This window comes from Petaurus breviceps, unplaced genomic scaffold (assembly GCF_028583685.1).
Source record: "Petaurus breviceps papuanus isolate PSGF00001 unplaced genomic scaffold, PetGlider_PUasm1.0 171, whole genome shotgun sequence".
NCBI lineage: Eukaryota > Metazoa > Chordata > Mammalia > Diprotodontia > Petauridae > Petaurus > Petaurus breviceps.
In genome coordinates, this window is record NW_027185754.1 from 19,960,767 (window position 1) to 19,976,591 (window position 15,825).

A 15,825-nucleotide genomic window follows, 5' to 3' on the forward strand; every position below is an offset into this window, starting at 1 on the left:
GGACCTAGTTCTGCCTTTTGGCGCCAAACAGATCAGTCAACAAATGTTTCAGTCAACAAGCATTTGTTAAGCTTATTATGATTAGATTTGGAAAAAGTCTAATATGTCTTCCACATAGCGGCACTTGGGGTACTTGAATATAACTCTCATGTGCTCCCTAGCTCCTCCTTTTCTTTTCGGTCAACCAAGTCAATAGGCATTTATTAACATCTACTTTGTGCCAGGCATTGCTAATATCTGGGGATACAAAAAAAGGCAGAAGATTGTCCTTGCCTTCAAGGAGCTCACCATCTAATGCTACACTGACTAGCTGCAGTTCTTTCACCGAGTCCCCATATGGAATGGACTCAATACCTTTCACCATCCTGGTTGCCCACTTCTGGACACTCTCTAGCTTATGAATGTTTTTATGTGTTGCAAAGACTTTATTCTAGATGTGTGCTGATCAGGGCAAGGTACAGAGGGATTTTCAGCTTTGTTATTCCTACAAACTATCATCTGTTTAGTGTAGCCAAGAAATTTCATTTGCTTTTTGTTGTTGTTAACATATCACACTATTGCCTCATTCTGAGTTTATAGTCCAGTAAAACCACCTCATTTTTTCAGACAGAGCTCTGTCTAAATCTTTGTCCTCCATATTGTACTTGTACATTCATCTTTCTGAATGTAAACTGTAGAATTTTTACATTTATCAGTATTGAATTACATCTCATGAGATTCCCTCAAGTGTTCTAGCCTGTCAAGATATTTTTGGATTCAGACTCTCATCCAGCATATTAGGTGTCATCCAAAAATTTGATAAGTGCATTCTACCTAGGCCTTTATAAGAATAATCAGTAAAAATGTTAAACAACATGATATTGAGCACAGATCCTTGGAGTGTAGTGTTGGATACCTCCTTCCAAGTTCACATGGTACCATTCATGTCTACTTTTAGGGTCCTGTCATTCAACAAGTGCAAAATTCATCTAATCATACTATCTTTCAGCCCACACATATCCCTCTTTCCCATAAACATAACATGAGATACTTTGTCAAATGTTTTACTAAAATCTAGGTAAACTATACTCAGAATTTTTGTGACCTACAAATATAGTAGCCTTGACAAAAATGGGAAATAAGGCTGGTCTGAGCTATACTGGCTATTTGAATCTACTTTTTCTTTTTTTTTTTTTTTTTTTTTTTTTTTTTTTTGCTTTTTGGAGGGCAATTGGGGTTAAGTGATTTTCCAAAGTCACACAGCTAGTAAGTGTGTCAAGTGTCTGAGGCCGGATTTGAACTCAGGTCCTCCTGACTCCAGGGCGGGTGCTCTATTCACTGCACCACCTAGCCACCCCTACATTTCCTTTTCTAGATGGTTCACTAAACATCTCTTCAACAATATATCCTAGCATCTTGCCAGTAATTGAAATAAAGCTAACTGGCCTATAGCTTGCAAGTTCCATTATTATCTTCTCCTCTCTTTCCCTAATCCTGTTACTGTCCCTGTCCCTCTCTTCCTCTTTTTCTGGAAATAAGGACATTTGCCCGTATCCCATCCTGCAAAGCCTCTCCCATTCTCTAAGATCTCTTAAATATCACTGACAGTGGTTTAGCTGTCACACCTGCCAGTTCTTTCAGTACTTGAGAATATAGTTCACCTGGGTCAGGTAACTTGAACTCATCAAGAGAAGCTATGTGCTCTTTTATATCTACTTATTTATTTTGGGTATCAACTCCCTCTGGACCATTTTCATTTTGTTCTTTCCAGTCTAAAGGTCATCTCCATGGCAGATAAAATGGCAGTAAAGTAAAAAAAACTAATCTAAGTTACCAATCATTATCATCCCATGCACTTCAAGAAGCCATTCCTTCCCTCCTGGGATCCTAATTTTTCTTCCAAAATTGCATTAAAGTTACCAATGATTTCTTAATTTCCAAATCCTAAGGCTTTTCTTAATCCTCATCCTTCTTGACCTCATTTCAACATCGGACACTGTTCACCATCTCCTCCTTCTGGATATTTTCTCCTTTCTGGGTTTTCATGATACTGTTCCTTACTCCTCACCCCCAACATCAAATGACTCCCCTTCCCCAAGATGACCTAAGAAAAGGAGCTTTTTGAGTTCCGAGATCAGCTAAGATAGAGGCATTCATGTGGAAAACAGTAAGTAGGGCCTGCTTCTGGAAGAAGACATTTTGTATTCCCCTACTGCAGAGGTGGGAACAGCTTCTTCCCATTGATAGTAATCCTGGAATGGGTTGCATATTTCCAACTACCAGACTGGGATAGTCTCTGTCTTTTCACCCATATCCAGGAGTGAAGGTCCTGTTCATCCCTAGCATGGTTCTCCATTTGGCAATTACAAAGCACCATTATACCTTTTATCTGTCTTGTATGTGTTTTCTATATACCTATGTGAGTATATATTGTCTTTTTAGAATAGAAACTCCTTGAGGGCAAGAACTTTTTTGCTTTCATCTCTGTATCCGTAGCATCTCCCATAGTGCCAGGGACATGATAGGCATTTAAAAAATGCTTATTGATTGATTGATCTTTAAAAAAATTTTTTTTCTATTCTTAGCTTTTCTTACCAACCTTAGTTCATTCTATATTTCAGGACTCCCATCATTAGTCTTATGGATCCATCACTTCACACTTCTTTCCCTTGTTTCCCTTTTCTGTATGTATATATAGATAGATTTAGAATTTTATTTCTACCCTTTCTTTTTATATTGCTGACATTTCCCAGTTGAACACCTCTTCCTCTTCTCCTATAGAGCTGTCTCTTATGGCAAAGAATGAATGCAAGGGAAAAATGTTATGTTGTTGTTTTCCATTGTTTGTGATCCCTTTTGGGGCTTTCTTGGCAAAGATACTAGAGTGATTTGCTATTTCCTTCTCTAGCTCATTTTACAGCTAAGGAAACTGGGACAAATAGGGCTAAGTGACTTGTCCAGGGTCACACAGCTAGTACGTATCTGGAGCTGGATTTGAACTCAAGTCTTCCTGACTCCAGGCCAGCATTCTATCCACAGCACCACCTAGAAAATCTATAAGTTCCTGTTATCAGAGACAGTGTGCTATACCCTTAGTCCCCCTGAATCTTATAAAGAATAAAGGGAGGTGCCTTCTCCTAACCCTTCTTTATAGCTAAGCTTTGTCATTATAACTACATAGCATCCAGTCTGGTTTGTTTTCCTCTTGCTGCTCTTTTCATTCACATTGGTGCGCTCATGTATCTTTTCCTTGGTTCTTGAAACTTCACCATGTATCAAGTCATACAATTCTTCCCATGCTTCCCTGTATTTATCATATTGATCATTTCTTAGAGTCATCAGTATTCCAATAAATCTATGTGCCACAACTTGTTCAACCCCCACCGATCAATGAACATTTACTTTGTTTCCATTTATTATTGACTTTCTTGGGGGTATATGCTTCTAGTAGTGGGATGTCTGCAGCAAAGGGTTTAAAAGTGTATGTTTAGGGGTGGCTAGGTGGCATAGTGAGTAAAGTTCCGGCCCTGGAGTCAGGAGGATCCGAGTTCAGTTCCGGCCTCAGACACTTAACACCCGCACAAAAAACCTAGCCGTGTAACCTTGGGCAAGTTACTTAACCCCAACTGCCCTCCAAAAGGCAAAAAAAGTGTATGTTTAGTCACTTTATTAGCAAAATTCCAAATTCCTTTCCAAGATGGCTGGACCAATACACAGCTTATACTAATAGTGCATCAGTATATCCTTTATTTTTTTTTTTTTACAACCCCTCTAACATTGATTGTTTGTGTCTCTTAAGGCACAAACTCTTAAGTGGTTGGATTGCTGGGCCTAGAGTCAGGAAGATCTGAATTTAAATCCATCCTCAGATGCTTCCTAACTGTCTGCCTCAGTTTACCTCAACTGTAAAATGGAGGTAATAATAGCACTTACATCACAGGATTGTAGGAAGGATAGAATGAGATGATTTTGTAAAGTGCTTAACACAATGCCTGACACATAGTAGGCATTTAATGAAAGTTTACTCCTTTCCCTCTCTTTTCATCTTTGCAAATTTGTTGGACATGTGGTGAAACTTCAGGGATTCATTGCTTTGATTTAGATTTCTCTTATTATTATGATTTTGGAGTATTATTTCATATGGTTATTGATGATTTACAATTCTTTTTTAAAAAACTGTTTCACTTCCTTTGACTTTCTCTCTAATAGGGAAGGGTTCCCTATCAAATTTTGCTGTTGCTGCTATATACATATACATATACACATACATATACATATGCATATACATATACATATATATATATATAGGTTCATTGCCATCTGTGAAATGGGCATAATTATAGCATCTATCACCCAGAGTTTGGGGGATAAAATGAGATAATATTTGTAAAAAGCTTTCAAACCCTAAGTGAAATATAAATACTAGTTATTGTTATTACTACTATTATTATTGTTCAATAGTATAACGTTTTTCCCCAAAGTCATCATTTTCCCTTCTAATCTTAATTGCATTAATTTTTTTGGGACAAAATTTTTCAAATTCATGTCATTACAGTTACCTTACATCTTTTCTGATCACCTCTATCTCTTCTTTGATTAAGAATTCACTCCCTAGCCATAGCTGTAAAGTGTACCTGATCTGATTCTCTTCTAACCTTTAATCTCATGACCTTTACTATTCGAGTCTCATGTTCATTTTAAGTTTATTGTGGTACATGGTATAAGATATTGATCTAAACCTAATTTCTGCCAGGCTGCTTTCCAGTTTTCCAACAATTCTCATCAAATATGGAGTTCCTACCCCAGGTAATTTATGTTTTGGGGTTTATTGAACACTGGGTTATTGAGTTCAGTTATTTCTGATTCTTCTTATTGTAGTCTGTTCTACTAATTTACTTTTTTTTCTTTTTTATCCAGTACAGAGCAGTTTTGATGATTACTGTTGTATAATATAATTTGAGGTATGGAAACGCTATTCTTCTTTCATTATTACTTTTCTCCAATGTTTTCTTTTTTATGTTCAATATTTTCTTCCTCCAAATGAATTTTATTATATTTATGTCATCTTTTAAAAATCTAATTTGTTAGGGGCGTTCTCTTTGTAGCCATATCAGTGTCTTCAGACAATTCCCTCTCCCAGATTGATCCTCTCCTTGCTCTGAAAAGTTCCCCTCTAGAAGCCATTCTATGTCTCTCCTCCCTTTTATTGCCAAACTGCCTGAAAGAATCATCTACACTTGCTGCCTCCACTTTCTTGCCAGTCTCTTGCTTCTCAACATTATGCGACCTGGATTTGTTCCCATCACTCTACAGAAATTGTTCAATCCAAGACTGTCGTTGCTCTCTTAACTGCTAAGTCTAATTAGTTTTGATGGTCTGAATCCTCGTTGGCCTGTCTATAGCTTTTAACACTGTTGACATTTCTTTCTGCATTGGCATCCATGACATTCTCCTCTCCTATTTTTCCTCCTCTGTATCTGACAGCTCTTTCTTATTTTCCTTTGTTAGATCATCATCTTCCATCAAATGAACATGAGTGTTCCTTAAAACCCTGTCCTAGGTCCTCTTCTCTTTTCTCCTTGTACTCTTTCCTTTGATGATTCCATCAGCTTCCATACATTCAAGTATGATCTCATTGAAAATGACTCTAAAATCCACATATGCCCAGCCCTTTTCCCTTTCCTGAACTCTAAACTTGCTTCTACAGTCGTCTGAATCTCAAATTCAATGTGTCCAAAGTAAAACTCATTCTCTTCCCCTTAGAGATGCTCCACCCCCAGACTATGCTGTTTCTGGTGAGGGCACCACTACCTTTCCTATAATTCAGTCTCATGACCTCCTTGTTATCCCTGATTCTTTCCTCTTTTGCCCACCAAGTCCAAATCAATTCCTAAGTCTTATTGATTCTACCTCTTCACTGTTTCTTTCATCCATCACCTATTCACTCATATAGTGACCAGTCTCCTTCAGTCCTTCATCACCTTCCACCTTGATCACTATAATAGGATACTATTTGTTCTCACCTTTCCAATCCATCCTCCCTACAGACAACAAAATAATTTTCCCAAGGCATATTAAGTCCAACCATATCACTCTCCTGCTCAAAAGTCTTCAGTGGCTCCCTGTTGCCTCCAGGATAAAATGCAGGATCTTTGGCCTAGCATTTAAAGTTCTCCACAGTCTAGTTTTAACCTCCTTTTCCAGTCTCATTTCAAACTACTCCCCTTTTTGAACTACACAGTTCTGACAAACTAGTCTGCTAGCTATTCCTGAAGCTTGATGCTCCATTCCCTATGTCTCTGTATTTATACAAGCCATCCTCCATGCTTGGAACACATTCACTCCTTTTCTCAGAATTTTCATCTTCTTTCAAGATTCAGCTCCATTGTTGCCTCCTCCATGAAGCCTTCCTTAAGCCTTTCCCCATTGGCATCCATGCCTTTCCCCTCTCCTATTTTTCCTCCTCTGTATCTGACAGCTCTTTTTCCTTTGTTGAATCGTCATCGTCCATCAAATGAACATGAGTGTTCCTTAAAACCCTTTCCCACCCCTGTTCCAGTTTAGAGAGTCCTAGATCCAGTGCTGGAAGGGACTTTCAAGGTCATCTAGTCCAGCCCTTCATTTTATAGATGAGAAAACCAAGACTCCAGGAGTTTAAGCAACTCATTGTTAACGTTCTCTACCACCTCAATTTAATCCGTGTTCTGTATTCAGAGTAGGGATGGTTTCATTTTTTTTTTTTGCACTTGTATTCCCGGTGCCTAGAGAATAGTAGGTTCTTAATAAATAATTGTTGATGTATCCCCATTGCCCAGCATAGCGCCTTGTACATAGTAGGTACTCAATTAAGTTTGCTGAATTAGTCATTGGGTTTCAGTGTCACTGTATTCTCCTGATCAGGGATTCATAGAGCCAGAAAGGAACTTGGGGTCATCTGACTCCAGCTCCCCATTTTATGGAGCAGGAAACTGAGGCCCAGAGGGATTATGACACCCCAAGGTTACTTAGGTTAGTAAGTGGCAGATTTGAGGTTTTGAACCCAAAGCCTATGGCTGCAGTATATTTTAGAAGACAAAGCATGGTTCCTGGGTTTGGGGTACCCAATGCAGGATATTTGTTATTCAGAACAATACCATCTGGTTGTAACCATGAAGTTAATTGATTGGAGAGAAGATTTAGAGAAGCATAGGGTGAGGTCAGCCTCCCTACACTGCTGTGTCCTAAAGGTTGGCTTTTGAAAACCCAGGGACAGGTAGCAGCTCAGCACACAGAGAAGGAATTGTCCTCTAATTAAGAAACCTGCTTCCAGTTGAGAGACCAGCTAGCGTTTGGCACAACCTATGATGAAGTCTGAACCTCCCCAGAGCCTGAAGGAACCGAGCCTGGCCCGTCTCTCACCCTCCTCTGCCACAGAGAGGATGAGAATAGTCGCCTGTAGATCATGTGAACCTTTTCTCAGGGTAATTGTATCCCCACTTTACCTGACTGGGGAGTTCATACTTCACCTGCTTTGACCCCCCCCCACTCCCACCCCACTCTGCTCTGCCCTCACCTCACCCTGTTTCCCTGTTGCTATCTGATGCCTGTGTGAGAACCTTGAGGCCTCGACTCAGCATTTATCCCCAAATCCTAGAGATCCGGCTCCCCGGCAGCACCATCGCCAAACGATCACAGTTTTCATAATCACAGGGAGGGGAAAAGCCATAGCTGAGAAAATAGATATGTGACTTCAGACCCACACAGGGAACATCTTGACATTTAAATCCAATTACCCTTTTCCCCATTCCTGATGAGAATATGATATCAACCAGGAAACATTCTGCTAGATAAATAGATTCTGTTCCCCACTCACTAGGACTTTTTACAGGGCTGAGTCTGGTTTCTTCATTCCTTTCACATGGAGGAATCCTTGCCCAGTTTGACCAATGACCAAACATTCTTTTTAGGAAATCTGAGTAGCCCAAAGGTCCTGTACTTTAGAGCCAGCTAGTGACACAATAAATAGAGTGCTAGACCTAGAATCAAAAGGACCTGAGTTCAAAATCTGGCCTCAGACACTTACTAGTTGTGTGATGCTGGGCAAACCATTTAACCTCTGTTTGCCTCAGTTTCCTTAACTGTAAAATGGAAATAATAATAGCTCTTGCTATTGCAGGGCTTCTGTGAGGTTCAAATGAGGTAATTGTAAAGGTGCTTAGTGCAATGCCTAGCACGTAGTAGGTACTATATAAATAAATGCTGAGTCCCTTGTCGCTCCCTAAGGACGCTGAGAAACTTACTCTCTTCCCTTCTCTTGCCCCTAGCTAAAACCTTAGCTGGGAAACCTCATTACTTCCCTGGCTGGACAGTGAATACCAGTCTCTGCCAATAGCAGCCACCTGGATGTGAATGGGATTAAGCCAGCCTGTCCCTCTCTCCCCCCAGTTCAATTCTATCTTATTTCTTAACATTCAAAAATAATAGACTACCACAGAATGAAAAAAAACTGGGTAAGGAACGGTGTTAGCTGTCCTTCTGATCTAAACCCCAGTTCTTGCATGACATGGGGAAAGTTTGAATAAAATCTCTTTAGTGAGAGGAGAGGTCATTACAATGAAAGGGAAGAAAGATGGGGAGAAAAGAAATGATCTTAATCTGTGCCCCCGAACATATCTGTCTGTTCTCCTTCCCCAAATCAACTTTACCTTAATAGGGATTTGGCTTAACTGTTGCAGTTGGACTCAGTTAACTCAGCAGCTGGACCGATGTGCAACATTGACTGGGTTGCATCACTGGGAGAGCCAGACTGTTTTGTTGCAGTAACTGTTTCCTGCACTAATGGGGCTGTTGCTGTAGTGATTGGGTAGTTTAGCTGCAGTAATTGGGTTGCATGGCTGATGCAACTAATTTGTTTTCTTGTGATGTCTAGGCTTTGTTGCCGTGGGGACTGGGCTGTGGGACCTCAGGGTTGGCCTAAGAGGGGTTTTTTTTTGGGGGGGGGGTTCAGTAATCGGGCAGTGTTGCTGCAATATGGACAATTTTATGGCACTGACTGGGTTGTGTGACTGCAGTAAGTGGATGATGCTGCATTGCTGCCTGTTCTGACTGGACTGTTGCAGTGACTGCTGCATTTGCTGCAGTGACAATCATGGTGATTCCATGATTTGGCTGCAGTAATTGTGCTGTGTGGTTGTAGTACTAGGTTGCATTGTAGCACCAGCTGGATAGTTAAAGGTAACTGGCCAGAGGTCTGCCCCCTGTTTCCCTCTCTCATTGACCCTTCCCAGGCATTTTAAAAACAATTTGGTAATGTTTCTTCCTGCTGTACTATGTGCTCCAATACACACACACACATACACACACACACACACACACACACACACACACACGGATTTCTTTCCCATTTTGGGGAGTCAAGAAATGTGTGAATGATTGAAATGCATTTTATATGGTATAAATAGCTGCACAGTGGAGTTTAATGACCTGGGTCCCAGTTGTGTGTGACCTTGGGCAAGTCACAAACCACATAACTCTCTGGGCCTCTGTTTCCTCACCTGTGACACAAGAAGGGAGAACTAAATGCCTTTGAAACTCCCTCCCATCCCTTCAAGACCACCAATCTGTAAAACAGAGACAATTCCAAATTAACTCTTCTAAGCCCACCTCTACTCAGCCCTGTAAAGGGATCCAGAAGCTGTGATGTAGCCTAACAGGGGAGATCTCACAAGAGGAAGGAAGAACAAGGGAATGAACTGGAAGGTCGTGAGCAGGCCATAATAGTTCTTGCCCCTGGCTCCCTCAGTCCCAAGTGGGGAGGCATCTTCTCTTCCACGAGACAGTCCCAGTGTGGGGATGGTGATACCCTAAGGGTCCTTTACCTCAACCACAGGAGGCAATGTTTTCTGGGACAGGTGCTTACTCTATCAGCAGAGATGTAGAAATAATGAATGGTTAGAAACTTCAGATCCCATCAACTCAGTTGTCTTAATAGACATCCCAAGACTAGGGTATGCATACAGTTTTATACTTTTCTTACATATACTTTCCTGTGTATATCATTGCATATCTATCTGTGTGGGTCTCTCCTATGCATGTCTCCATATAGTCTGTACCTCTTTGTGTAAACAAATTCACTGGGTGTGAGTGTGCATCTCTGTGTGCCTGGTCCTCCCTTTATCTTTGTGTGTGTGTGACTGTGAGCTTGTGTGTGTTTTAAATTGAGCACAGGATTCATGTCATCGATTGAAAAATAACATTCCCAAGAGTCCCCAAGTCCCATCTCATCTTTAGGAAAGCAGGTTTTATTATTCTCCAGTGTTTTCTGACCTAGACAGGCCAGGATTCCAAATGAAGTTTGTCCTCTATTTGCCCAGACTGAGCAGCTCCTAGAAACAAAGGTCAGCATTAGCTGGCAAAGGGGGCTGAGAAAAAGATTACAAGAACTGCTCCAGTCTTGGGTTGGTGAGGTTTGTGCTGGGAGTGTAACTCCCCTGTAACTCCATATGATAGTCAATGGGAGTCACACAGGGAAGAGGGGCTTTGGGGGTGTGGTTTATTTAAAGTCCATTTTCCCAAGAAGAGAAGGAAATGCTTAGCTGTTGTCTGGGAAAGCAAAGCAGGTGTCCATGGAGGCAAGGATGAAATGTAGGAGTCTCTCCTTCAATTCAGTTTAACAAGCATTTTATTAAAACCTCTATATGCACCAAAACATCAGGTGCCAGCACTGGTTATACCAAAACAGATTTCATTGGGGGAAGAGGGGAGAGGGGATACAATCTATACATAGATAACTAAATGTCAAATATATGCAAAGAGGATACAAAATAATTTCAAGGGTGGAATTGGGCAGGGTAAGAGTACTAAAAATTGAGGGGATCAGGGAAGACTTCTTATACAAGGCAAAATTTGACCTTGGGAGAGGGGGAAGTCTAAAAGGCATAGGTGAAGAAGGAGAGCATGGGAAGCAGCCTCTGCACAGTCATGGGGGGTGGGAAATGGGATGTTTTATTTCAGGGAGCAACAGATGGGCAATTGGCGTAGGTCACGGAGCATGAGGGGCAGTAATATGCAATCCAGGTCATGACAGGGAGTGAATTCATACTCCATCCTAGAAGCATTAGGGAGCCACTGAAGCTTCTTGAGCAGGATAATGACTTGATTACTCCCCTCAACGACAAGCCAGTCTCCTTTTGCTGGAGATCAAAAATAGCAAATAACTCCTTGGAAAATCAAAATTGGGCTCCAAACTGGAGCTAAATGTAACATGTTTGGATGATTACGGTTTTCACGTAGGTGGACAAACCCCTGCCAGAGCCACATACCCTGAACTATGACAAAGTATGTTATTGTGGAAGGAAGCAGGGGAGAGAGAGAGAGAGAGAGAGAGAGAGAGAGAGAGAGAGAGAGAGAGAGAGAGAGAGAGAGAGAGAGAGAGAGAGAAAAAATATGTTAATGAAGAGAGAGAGAGAGAGAGAGAGAGAGAGAGAGAGGAGAGACAGAGAAGGAGGAGGAGGAGGAAGAGAGAGGAGACAGGGAGAGAGTGAGTAAAAAAGAAAAAAGAGAGAAAGGGTGAGTCAGGATAGAGAGAGGAGGGGGGATGTATTTAAATATAATTGGTATTTTTTGAATCCTATATATTTGATTTTATGTGTTTAAAGCCATTCTTTCTCAGAAGAGGCCCATAGGCTTCACCAGACTTCTGAATGGGGTCCATGATTCAAAAAAGGGTAAGAAGCCCTGCATGGTAATTTAGGTGTTCTGTCCTAGGCCAATGACTTGTTCTTTTCAGTCACTCCTTTTACTTGCTGATCTCAAAGCATGGTCACAATCCATGAATTTCTACCAGGATTTTCCAGAGTGGAGCCTACCTCTAGTTCTAATCATGGGGGTTGTTTGGTACAATCATTGGCTGACACTTTAAGTCAGTAGTGCCTGGGGCAATGTGGTAAGAAAACCTAGGGAGTGTGGTATGGTAGGAAGAGGGCAGACTCTAATGTCAGAGGATCTGAGTTCAAATCCTGGATCTGTCACTTCTGCCTATCTAACCATGAACAAGTTACTTAATTTCTCTGGTCTCAGCTCATTCATCTTTAAACTAAAGGGATTGGGCCAGATGAGCTCTAAAGAACCAGATCTTGTAGTGGGCTGAAGGAAGAAAGGACCAGAGATAAAAGTTACCAGGCCCTGAATTCTGCCTCCTACAAGGAGCTTTTCCTGATTCCCTCAACTTTTAGTACTCTCATCCCACCCCACTCCACCCTCGAAATTATTTTGTATCTTCTTTGTATATATTTGACATTTAGTCATCTATGTATAGGTTGTGTCCCTTCTCTCCCTTCCCCTCAATGAAATCCAGTGCCCAGCTAGCAAGTATCCAAGCAAGTGCCCCAGGCCCAATATAGTAGATAAGAGGGAAAAATCCATGAGCAAAAGCAGCTGGAGAAGCAAGTAGTCACCTCACAGCAGGAACCACTGATCCTGGAGTTTCTGGGGCAGGTCATACCATCCATCCCCAGGCCCATAAATACCAATTCTCCCACTCAATTCAGTTTGGCAAATGTTTATTAAGCATTGGGAATTCCATCAGCTCTCCCTTGTGCCTTTCACTTCGGGCTTTAGGAAGGCATATGGGAGCATCTTACATGCATCCCCATTTAGGGGGGACTGTGCTATCATGCCCAGCTCTAGACCTTGTTTAGTCATGTGAATGGTCGCGTGGGTTAAGTGGCGCTGCAAAGGTAATAATCCACACCTAGATTATTCCCCTGCTTTTTCAGCATAAAGAAAAACAGGTTACTGATTCCTCCCTCCCTCCCTTCCCTCTCTCCTTCCCTCCTTCCTTCCCTTCTTCCTTCCTTCTTTCCTTCCCTCCTTCCTTCTTTCCTTCCTTCCTTCATTCCTTCTTCCCTCCCTCCCTCCTTCCCTCCCTCTCATTCCCTCCTTCCCTCCCTCCTTCCTCCCTCCCTTCCCTCTCTCCTTCCCTCCTTCCTTCCCTTCTTCCCTCTTTCCCTCCTTCCCTCCCTCCCTCCTTCCTTCCCTCCTTCCTTCCTTCTTTCCTTCCCTCCTTCCTTCTTTCCTTCCTTCCTTCATTCCTCCTTCCCTCCCTCTCTCATTCCCTCCTTCCCTCCCTCCCTCCTTGCCTCCCTCCCTCCTTCCTTCCTTCCCTTCTTCCTTCCTTCTTTCCTTCCCTCCTTCCTTCTTTCTTTCCTTCCTTCCTTCTTCCCTTCCTTCCCTCCCTCCCTTCATCCCTTCCTTCCCTCCCTCCCTTCCTTCCCTCCCTCCCTTCCTTCTTCCCTTCCTTCCTTCCCTCCTTCCTTACTGCCTTTCTTCCTTCACTCCTTCCTTTCCTCCTTCCCTCCTTCCTTCCCTCCTTCCCTCCTTCCTTCCTTCCTTCCTTCCTTCCTTCCTTCCTTCCTTCCTTCCTTCCTTCCTTCCTTCTTTCCTTCCCCAACTAGGAAATATAGTGCATAATTTGGCCGACAAGTGATGCTACCCTCAAGCCTTTTCCAGGGGGTTTCATCAGAGGGCACTCAGTGCCCACAGGCCAGCTTTCCCAAGAGCCATAGCATCCTCACTGCTCGCCAGGAGGTGCTCACAGGCTACCGGCTCCACTGAGAGCTCCCAGGTTCAGAAGCCTCCTAGCTCCTGGCCACCTGGAAAGAATGGCATGGAACAGCTGCCCCAAAGTTTCTTTCCAAGGAGAAGCCCACAAAAGAGTAAAGAGGTCAGGACTGAGCTGCACACCCATGCACAGAAGCTTTTTTGTCTCCTAACTCCTCATACAGCTCCATCTTGAATTCATGCTCAGCTGGTCCCACTTTTAGCTTTAGTTTCTCCTGTGGCAGCCCTCCAGCCCTACCCATCCCCTCCACATCCAAACCAATCATCTGTGTAATGTTGTGTATTTCGAGGAAGAATGTAAGCTCCCTGAGGTAGCTAGGAGGCACAATGTATAGAGTGCTGGTCTGGGAATCAAGAAAACCATAGTTCAAATCCAGCCTCAGATACTGCCTAGCTATGTGAGCCTTAGCCAAGTCATTTAACCTCTGTATGCCTCAGTTTACCTCAACTTTAAAATGGGGCTCATAATAACATCTACCTCACAGAGTTGTTGTGGGGACCGAATAGGGTAATATTTACAAATCTGAAAGCTCTCTATAAATGCTAGCTATCACTGAGGATATAACCTATTTGAATTTTGTCTTAGTATAGCTTAATATAGTACAGTCATAGGCACTTAATAACTGATTTTTTTTTTAATTGAAGTGAATCTCTGAGTGTCCAGAAAGACCACAAGAACCAGGTCCCACATCACTATGAGGCAGCCAGGTGTGAGTCAGGGTGGCACTGACTGATGTGACCAGGGCATTGGCTTGCTTATTTTCCTTGCATACTTATGTGTTAGGAGGGAAGGCTTGTGGAGAGCAGGTGGGGAGAAGTTGGTGGGTAGTGGTAAGCGCAAAATAAGAGAGAGCATCAAGGATGCATTTAAAAAAGAGAAGTGCCCAGGAAGCAGTTCAGAAGGGCAGACAGACAAGTTTTGTTACTGCCGTGTGCAATTTAATGTGCACATGTAAAAATGTAAGCTATATGTAATGAAAACATAGTTTCATATTCAATTCACTTTTTGTTCTTTGTATACTGAAAAGTTTGTGTTTCTGTTAGATTTCTAAAGGGGAAAGTTTATAAAAAGAAATACACTGGACCTGGAGTTCAAGTTTGAATCCTGACCCCGACATTTATGATCTGTGAGACCTTGGTCAAGTCACTTTTCTCTGATGTCTCCATGTCCTCAGTCTAGAAAGTCGTAGTGATACTTGGACTGTCTTCCTTACAGAGCTATTATGAATCATAAGATCAGAGCCTCCAGACTGGATGGGACCTTAGAGGTTATCGAATTCAACCCCTTCATTTTATTAATGAAGAAACACACCCAAAAGCTTTGGTTGTAACTTGTCTAAGGTATCATCTATAGCTTGTAAATAGTAGTGCTAGAATTGGAACCCAGACCCTCTGATTTTACATTTCTTTCTGCTGTATAATTCCACCATCTACAAAGTGCTCTATGTAGTGTAAACTTGAGTTTATATCTTAGCACATCAGGGCTAGAAATGCCAGCTCTGGTGTAATGTAATGCCAAAAGAAGGCAACTTCCCAGGTTCAAAATACCAGCATAGGTGCTCTCTATTTTGTTTAGTGACAAACCAAGAACAGAGAAGATCAAAACATGACATCATTCCAAATACAGCATTTACTAAGTGTGATTAAATAATCTCCAAGTACTACCCCACCCCAGGATCTTCCAATCATTCAATCAATTACAAAGTCTCTGTTCTAAATACTTCTCCACCCCTAGGCTATACCTTAATTAAGTCCACCACAAAGCCCCTCTTCTCAAATGTAGATTAGTTTCCAAACATAAGGTCAAAAGTTCCCCACCCCTGGATCACAATTGAATCTACCCCAGAGTTACATCAAGTTTAAACACAGCACTTAATACCCAAATGGAGGTCTTTTCTTCATCTTGACACGAGGCAAGTTCTCAGCAATCTTAGTTCCTGGGGAGACAAGGCTTAGCAAGGCCATAAGATACATTGCCAGTCCCTTCATGAATTTGTCCTCTGTCTGTAGAACAGTCCTAGAACCCCTGAACACATTAGCAAAGCCCTCTCCCAGGATTTCTGTAAACATACAACAAGAAAATCCTTCTTCAGAGCTTCTGAACCAACAGAAAGGCTCCCAGACCCCTGCAACAACAGCACTGTCCCTCACCAGTGGACAGTATTCACTCTGTCTGCAGGACAGTCTCCAGACCCCTGCAACAACAGTACTGTCCCTCACCAGTGGACAGTATTCACTCTCTGTCTG

The 15,825-nt window shown here is 42.1% G+C and overlaps 1 protein-coding gene and 2 long non-coding RNA genes across 4 annotated transcripts in view; 2 read left to right on the top strand and 1 right to left on the bottom strand.

The window, feature by feature from the left end:
- LOC138157148 (uncharacterized) overlaps positions 1-15,825 on the top strand; it is a 470,623-nt gene that overhangs the window by 249,264 nt on the left and 205,534 nt on the right. The gene's annotated exons all lie outside the window — the stretch shown is intronic.
- Positions 1-15,825, top strand: part of CHST8 (carbohydrate sulfotransferase 8) — a 221,028-nt gene that overhangs the window by 146,841 nt on the left and 58,362 nt on the right. The gene's annotated exons all lie outside the window — the stretch shown is intronic.
- The window catches only part of LOC138157150 (uncharacterized), a 138,952-nt gene continuing 124,272 nt past the window's right edge, over positions 1,146-15,825 (bottom strand). The window contains exon 2 of the long non-coding RNA XR_011167318.1: positions 1,146-1,195. This is a non-coding gene — a long non-coding RNA (uncharacterized lncRNA). The remainder of the gene's footprint in view (positions 1,196-15,825) is intronic.